Source organism: Podarcis pityusensis (assembly GCF_964106645.2).
Source record: "Podarcis pityusensis genome assembly, chromosome: 4".
Classification (NCBI taxonomy): Eukaryota; Metazoa; Chordata; class Lepidosauria; order Squamata; family Lacertidae; genus Podarcis; species Podarcis pityusensis.
This window is the reverse complement of record NC_138027.1, coordinates 80,763,156-80,771,373: the sequence shown is the minus strand read 5'-3', so window position 1 is coordinate 80,771,373 and position 8,218 is coordinate 80,763,156. Positions and strand designations below refer to the sequence as shown.

At 40.7% G+C, this 8,218-nt stretch overlaps 1 long non-coding RNA gene across 1 annotated transcript; it reads left to right on the top strand.

The window, feature by feature from the left end:
• Positions 1-412: 412 nt before the first annotated feature.
• Positions 413-7,457, top strand: LOC308475917. Its single transcript, XR_013985530.1, has 2 exons — positions 413-1,387; positions 4,344-7,457. It is a non-coding gene; the product is annotated as an uncharacterized lncRNA (long non-coding RNA).
• Positions 7,458-8,218: the final 761 nt, after the last annotated feature.

The following is an 8,218-nucleotide window of genomic DNA, read 5'->3' as shown; positions in this document are numbered from 1 at the left end:
CGAGCGGCGTCGGGAAAAGCGCTGTTAATATCAGCCGCCCCGGTTCTGCGTCCGATTCGTCCGATTCGCTCCTTCCATCCCCTTGCCCTGTCGTTCTCCATTTGAGTTTACCAGAGGGGAACCACCGTTGAGTTTAGCTGGGCTCACTTCTGAGTGATTACTATTATTATTATTACTATTATTATTATTTTATTTTACTATTTATACATCTTGCTGGGTTTCCCTAAACGCCATTGGGGATTGTACTCTTAACATGGGGAAGTGGCAAGGAGCATTGCTCAAAGGAAGGCACCTTAGAGAATTATAGCATACTTTCCCAACATTTCTCTGATGAAAATAGGGACGTACTGTTCCATAATAATAATAATAATAATATTTATCCCCCCCCCCATCTGACTGGGTTGCCCCAGCCAGTGGCATAGCGTGGGGGGTGCAGGGGGGCCGGCCGCACCGGGAGCAACACCTGGGGGTTAGGGTTAGGGGGCGCAAATTACTTGCCTTGCCCCGGGTGCTGACAACCCACGCTACGCCACTGGCCCCAGCCAGTCTGGGCAGCTTCCTGCATCTATAAAAACGTAAAAAACCTCGCTATACAGAGCTCCCTTCAGATGTCTTCTAAAGGTTGTATAGTTACTGATCTCCTTGGCTCAGGGCCCCCCAAACTCCATGTCCTCCAACATTTCTCTGATGAAAATAGGGACATCCTAAGGAAAAGCGGAACATTCCGGTATCAAATCAGAAACTGAGATGGCTGCTGTAAATCTGGGACTGTTCCTGGAAAATAGGGACCCTTGGAGGGTTTCTGTGAAGCGTTGGAAAGGGACCACAAGGGGGTAATTAGTCAATCCCCCTTCAATGCAGGAATCTCTACTAGATCATACATGGCAGATGGCCATCCAACCTCTCCTTAAAAACCTCCTAGTCCACCACCTCCCGAGGGAGACTGTTCCACTGTCAAACAGCTCTTTACCATCAGAAATATCTTCCTAATGTTTAGTTGGAGTCTCTACACTGACTGACAGCAGCTCTTCAGCCCTCCTTGAAGATGGGCAGGGTTGAACCTGGAACCTTTCATATGTGTGCATCATGTACAGAACCTGTACATGGTTCTTCCTGGTGTGTTTAGGAATTCCAGAGGAGTCACCGTGCTGATCTATTGGGGCAGAAGAGTGAAGGAGGCTGTTAACAATAATAAATTTATTGTGGCATAAGCTTTCCTGGACTAGAATCTGCATCATCAGAACCCTCTGCACGTCTACTTGAAAGTAAGTCCACACTGAACACATCAGGATTTATATCTGAGTATACATGCAAATGGTTGGCTGCACAGCATTTATACATACCAGTCCAATGCATGCCTACAAACTTCATTGGTTCTTTCTCCCAGGTAAGTGCATCTATAAAGTTAACAAGGCAGAAAATCATGTATGTTTTCTCAGAAGTATGTCACAGTTAACTAGGACATACTCCCTCATAAATTTGCTTAAGATTGAAGTCTTGATTGATTCATTGCCTTGCAATGATGAAATTGGAGAAGGTAGACAGTTGTTCTTAAACAACAACTTGCAGTTGCAGAGTCAAAGGATACCACATTATTAAGAAAGCAAAAGTTAAATTTAATTGGAATGGGAAACAGCTGGTGCAGTATTGTAAACAATCAAATCATTATTTTCTCAACCTCACCCCTTCCCCCAGTCTGCAATATGAGGATATTAATAGTGACCTTGTAGAACTGCTGGAAGGATTACTGAAATAAAGTACTGTGCATGAAGAACTTTGAACACAGGCTGACCCATCTTCAGAACACTCAGAAAATCCCCACTGGAGGAAGCCACTTTGATCTGTGACAAAGCTTAGGTGATTAACTACTGATCAATTAATTAGGTATTTAAACACTAAATAATTGACTACCAGTACAGTCCTAAGTATGATTATTCAGCAGTAAATTCTAATGAATCCTTTGGGTTTTAGGAATAAATATGTATAGCTGCAATCTTAGACTTCTTAAGTTTGCCTATGCATATTTATTTCTGAGTAAACATAGAACTTAACTTTTGAGTTATCATACTGAAGACTGAGAAATCTCATCCTAGGTTTGTGAGCTGCTATATAAAGTTTTTCCACATTCTTAAAGAGTAAAGGCACTTCTCGGATGCTGTAAGAACTTAATGTAGTTTTTCATATGTTTTTGACTAAGCACTGAAAACAGATTATGGGAACCATCAAAAATACTTTGGGAGGACGTGCTTCATACTTGCAAGCCTGGAATGCTTCCAGATGAGGCTTCTAATGTACAATTGCTATGCCTCCTTAATGCAATTTTATTAGATTTCCATTGTAACTGTTTCCATTGTAACTGTTTCCATTGTTTCCATTCCATTTCCATTGTAACTGTTATCGTCCTATGTTTTCATTATAACTGAGACTCTTGATTTCAGGGTTTGGGGTTCAAGCCCCACATTGGGCAAAATAATTCCTGCATTGCAGGAGGTTGGATTAGAGATGATCCTCATGGTCCCTTCCAACTCTACAGTTCTATGAGTCTATGCTTCCTCTATATTTTTTCTTATCATTCAAAATCTGTTAAGGAGGTAAATATTGCCAGCTCTTTACAGATAATGGTAGGGCAATGGAAGGGGTTGTCCTTGGATAAGGTAATTACACGTTAGGTATGTTCCTTCTTTCTCTACTGCTTGCTATGCTTTTCTGGTTTTGGAGTCATTTCATGTCATGCACCACAAATCCTTTCTCTTGATCAACCAATTAATTGTTTCCTGGAATGAGATTTCCTCAACCCACACATTTCAATTTAAGCTATTTAATTAGTTGATCACACTGTAAACAGCAGTGCTTGCTTCCAAGTACAGACATGTAAATTTTGTCTGTGATCCTGTAAAGTTACAATCCTCTAGCCATGTACTTGCTTTCTTAGAAAATCTGTGTAGGTTCCACCTATAATCCTGGAAGGCAGGCATCTGTCAGCCCTGTGCTATAGACACTATGTAAAAAAAAAAAAGTGGTACTCAACACTAGTCCTAGTCGGATAAACCCATCAAACTTAACTGACATGAGTAACTTATGTTTATTCATTTCAGTAGGTCTACTCTGAGTAAGATTTGGTTGAATACAACCCAGAATTGTGTTGTAGTAGATAGTACAGCTAACAAGTAGAGGAAATTGTGTTGTTCTAGATCCAGTTGTGGAATTGGCTACATTAGAAATCTGGCACCCTCAGGTGAAATCTACAGGAATTAGAGCCCGGTTGTGTAACCGTGCTTACTTGGAAGTAAGATGAGCTGCAATCATCTTGACCTGTAGTGTAGGCACTCTATAGACACAAATCCAGGTGCATGCACAAAAAAATGTTGCTAAAATGGTTCTGAGAAGCACATGCTTCAAAATGTCAGAAGTATGGTTGAGGGGTGGGGAAGAGGACAACGCTGCTCACACAGCTATGCCACGCCCACCATAGCTATGTAATATAGTGGGATGCACACATTGAACACTGCAAGATGAGTCCAGAAGCATGGATAATGGCTGCTTGCCATTCTGCTTTTAGCTTACAGCAGAAGAACAATGGTAGCACTATGAACTCTCTATCTGGAAGCATCCTGGCAGATTTCCAACTGTTTCCAAAATCCTGTCCTTAGGAATGATTCAGCAGAAGGGGCTATATCTACTTCTTAATGTTTCTTTCCCCCTTTCTGCTATCACATCATAGGTTGAAAAAATAAATTGCAGCCATTATTTTCTGCTATTGCCCCGTATCCATGCATGTTATGTCTTTGTTCTCCCGTTGGTGACTCTTGTTTCTTTTACCCCCTCAAAATATTTGCAGAATAGGTGGAGTAGGAGTAAAGCAAGTGTTCACATAAGGAGGCTATTCATAAAGTACAGCAACCCTACCTTGGCCTCATTTCTGTAAATGTTATGAGCTCACAGGATGAGAGCCCTAATCATAACAGAATGGGTAGAATCAAAAGAGCTACTTTAGGTTCATTGAAAGAGCTGGGGTATGCTAGTGAGATTTCGGAAAACCTTTCGCCCCTTAGAACAGCAGAGCCCCATGCCAAATCACAAGCTGCTTTTGAAACATTTTTCATTTATAAATGCAGCTTATTTCTATGGAACATGGAGGGCTGCTGTTCAATAAATGCAGGGCTAATGCTGTCTTATGTATTTTTAAAATTGCACATAGAGCATAAAAAAATCTAATGTTCTAATTTGAGTTGCTGCTTAGCCCAAAACCTTCCAACTGAACAATTAAATTGGTACTTAATATTAAAAATTGTTCAGCTCATTCTGGGATTTTACAATGTGTCTTGTTTTTATGCGTGCACAAGTCTTAAAGTCTTCATCTGCTTGGGGGAAAGCCAAGATTCTCATGGTTTCACCAGCTGGGTCCTTCCATCAAAACACTCCAGATAAAATTGGTTCAGCTGGCAAGCTTGTAGAAGTTACTGTTCTTCTATAATGGAAAAGTTTCAAGTGACTGATAGTCCTAGTGCTAAGATTACACTGACCTCAAAGACTGCAATTTTCCATTGGGAAATTCCGAAAGCTGGATTGGCTTAAATGTTTAGTCTTGCTTATAAATTAACACTTGTTTAAAAGAAAGAGAGGGAGAGGAAGAGAAGAAGAAGAAAAAGAAGAAGAAAAACTAGCCCCAACCCTTTGTACAACACAACAGCAAGGGATCCTGGGGTCAGTGCCGAGTCTGGGTTTGGAACATGTGAAAAGTGCTTGTACATGACTCTGCCATTAAGCAACTTCAACAAGTTCATAAACTAAAACATGGTGAGTTAGGAGTTCCAGGTGTTGGCAGAATAAAAATTCATATTCTGGGCTTTTCTAGTGTAGAAATATAGCAAATAACAGTTTCACAGCCTTTGTCCCAGTGACACATGATTCAGAATCAGAATAGCATGTATTGTGTTAGTCCATATACTATAGCAGAATAAAACAACTTAGAAGACAAGTGATTTATTTATGTAGCAATATAGGCATATTCATGTGTGCACACTGGTGTCTGTAATGCTACACACCATAAAACGTGAAGAGAACATACTCATTTCCAAGCAAATGGGAATCTCTTAGCTGCTTTGAATCTTTCGCCATTCAGTTTCATCGGATGTCTATTGAGCTCTAGAGTTAAAAGAGAGAAAGAAAACTTTTTATTTATCTACTTTTTGCACACCATGAATATTATTATTATTATTATTATTAATTTCATAAAATATATACACTGATTGTACGAAAAATTGTAATTGTATGTGCCTCCATTGTGTTTCCTTCTTTCCTGCCTTTTTTTTCTAAACAAAAAGCCCCAAATGTTGTAACTTTTCCTTATAGGGAAGTGGCTCCATCCCCTTGATTAGCCTTTTCCCAACCCTTTCTAGCTATACAATATTATTTTTGAAGTGAAGTGACTAGAACATTTAGTTTAAAGAAAATATTTGACATCCTCAGATGTTTTTCTTCTTCTTAGAAGGGCTTGATTTTTATCTATCCAGAGATGCGCATGCAGACTGGCCCAACTGGTTATGACCAGTCATTTCACTTACAAGCTGGGCCTGAAGGGTTGTAGCTTTTTGTCCAGTTGATAGCTGGAGAAGCAGGAAGGTGTGGGGAAATTACTAGGGGTCTATGAGGAAACGTTGACTGACATGTAGCATCTGCAGCTTTTTAGCTTTTTAGCTTTGGAAGAAGAAAAGGCAAACAAGGGGGAAGGGATGTGATATAGAACAGGCTTCCTCAGCCTCAGCCCTCCAGATGTTTTTGGCCTACAAATCCCATGATCCCTAGCCAGCAGGACCAGTGGTCAGGGATGATGGGAATTGTAGTCTCAAAACATCTGGAGGGCCGAGGTTGAGGAAGCCTGATATAGAATTATATGTATGGTGTGTAGAAAATGGATAGGCCTCTCACATAATACTACTACCTGAGGTCACTCAATGAAGCTAAATGGTGGGAGGTTCAAGGCAAACATCTTCATACAGCACATTGTTAAAACTTGGAATTTGCTACTGAAAGATGTGGTGGTGGCTACCGTTAAAAGCAGTTTTAAAATGGGATTAGACAGATTCACACAGAATGTGGTGATCAATCGCTACCAGTGGACTTATACTACCTCCAGCATCAGAGGGTCATATGCCCTTGAATACCAACTTCTGGGCGTGGCAGGGAGGATGAGTGGAAGAGTACTGTTGTGCTCACATTTGACTTGTGGGCTTCCTAGAAGCAACTGGTTGGCCACTGGGAACAGAGTACTGGACTGGATGAGCCTTTGACCTGATCCAGCACAGCTCTTAAGGCTCATGCCAGAATTCTGTTGGGCTAATAATAAAATAGTGTTGACCAGTGGGGTATGTAAGTAATTTTAGACCCTAGACTTAATGGTCATGTGGCAGGGGTGGGTGGGTTAGCCAGTCATGTTTATGAACTCAGCCTCAAGGTCCAGCCTTAGCTGAATCACTGCTGCTGAGCAGATACAACTTGGTATTGGCAGGCAGTGGGTGGACCCATTGCTGGCTGTATGTAGGCATAGTATTAAGCATACTTTTCACAGGTGGCAATGTGGGACAGGGTTTATTACGAGTAGGTGTTCAAATGTTAATCTGTAGTATTATTAATCCCCTTTCAATTCAGGAGAAATCTGAATGTTGGTCTGCTTACAGTCTTTGACCTCAAGAATTCTGCAGGGTGCTGGAAACCTAAACTCAGTCATGGAGTCAAGGACACTGACCAGGTTCTTATTCTTCAGTGTTAAATGCATATACAGTGTAGGGTTAAGTACTTAATTCGTTCCGGAGGTCTGTTCTTAACCTGAAACTGTTCTTAACCTGAAGCACCACTTTAGCTAATGGGGCCTCCTGCTGCCACCGCACCACCGGAGCACAATTTCTGTTCTCATCCTGAAGCAAAGTTCTTAACCTGAAGCATTATTTCTGGGTTAGCAGAGTCTGTAACCTGAAGCATATGTAACCATAGCATTTCTTTTTGTAATTCAGTATTGTAGTTTACCCTTTCATTACAGAATGGAACTATTCACTAGACGTGACTTTAAAAGTTTTAATGCTTGTATTATGTTTGTTTATTGTAGAATAGTTATCCAATTTATTCTGCCTCTGCACTCTCCTTTTGCCAATTGACTTCACTTCTGGCTCTCTTTCTGAATATAACTGTGAGCCCTGAATTCTAATTTAGTAAGTTTTATTGCAGTACTGCTTAGGGGGGAGCTAGGAAAAGGATCTTATTGTGTTGTTAGAATAATTAATATGTCTACTGCTTCACAGTGTTTCCCAAACATCCCTTTTCATTTTCCCTGCCTTTCCGGACCTCTTGAACTGATTTCTTCTTGCTACTTGCTGTTAGTGTTTCCTTGAGGCCCAGCAAAGGATATAGCTGGGTTAAAAAGGTCTCATTGTCGTGCGAAAATAAATATTTGGAATACTGAAGCACAGTGGTTTCTTGTCTTTTTGTTAACGATTCAGGGCATTGTAACGTATTTTGTCTGCTGAAAAGTGCATTGCAATGATTAATCTGATGTGATAATTAAGTTGATTCCTTTGTAGCTTATGAAACCAGGGAGCTCTGAATGACTCAGTCCTCTGCCACATCTGGAAAAAGCATTATATATTGCAAATGGTGCTTGGAACAAAAAGCTGCTGTGTATCTGCCCTTTTTAACAGGGACACACTCTTTTTCAGAGTTCTAGTCAGGCCCTCCTCCAGTATTTTGTCCCTCTCCCTAATTTTCCAACCCGTGTGGAAAATTATGCTTCCCCAAATGAAACTCAGCTTTCTGGGGTCGTTGAAATACCAGAGGGTGTTTGTTTGGTCCTCAAGTTTATCCATTGTTGCTGTTATTTTGTATTCCTGCAATCCTTGGGGTTCCTTGAGCTTGCTGATAACTTAATTTTGGTTTGTCATTGACTCTTCTTTTGGCTACATAGCTGTCCGCACTCAACATCTGAGTTCACTGTTAGAGGGGGTGATTCTGTTAATAATCCTTCTCTTATATCACTTCAGCTGTTGTCTTGTGGGTCAGCTAGTCAGTCCTTTGTGATTCATCTTACCCTTGCATACTGCTGTGTGCCATGAATGAGATAGCTTATAAACAGAGTGCCTGCATTGGACCAATTTTTCTACTTGCTTTTGAATGTTAAGCCATCTTCATGTGTTAGTCAGGCAAAGGTCATGAGTTTTCCTCAGCAAGT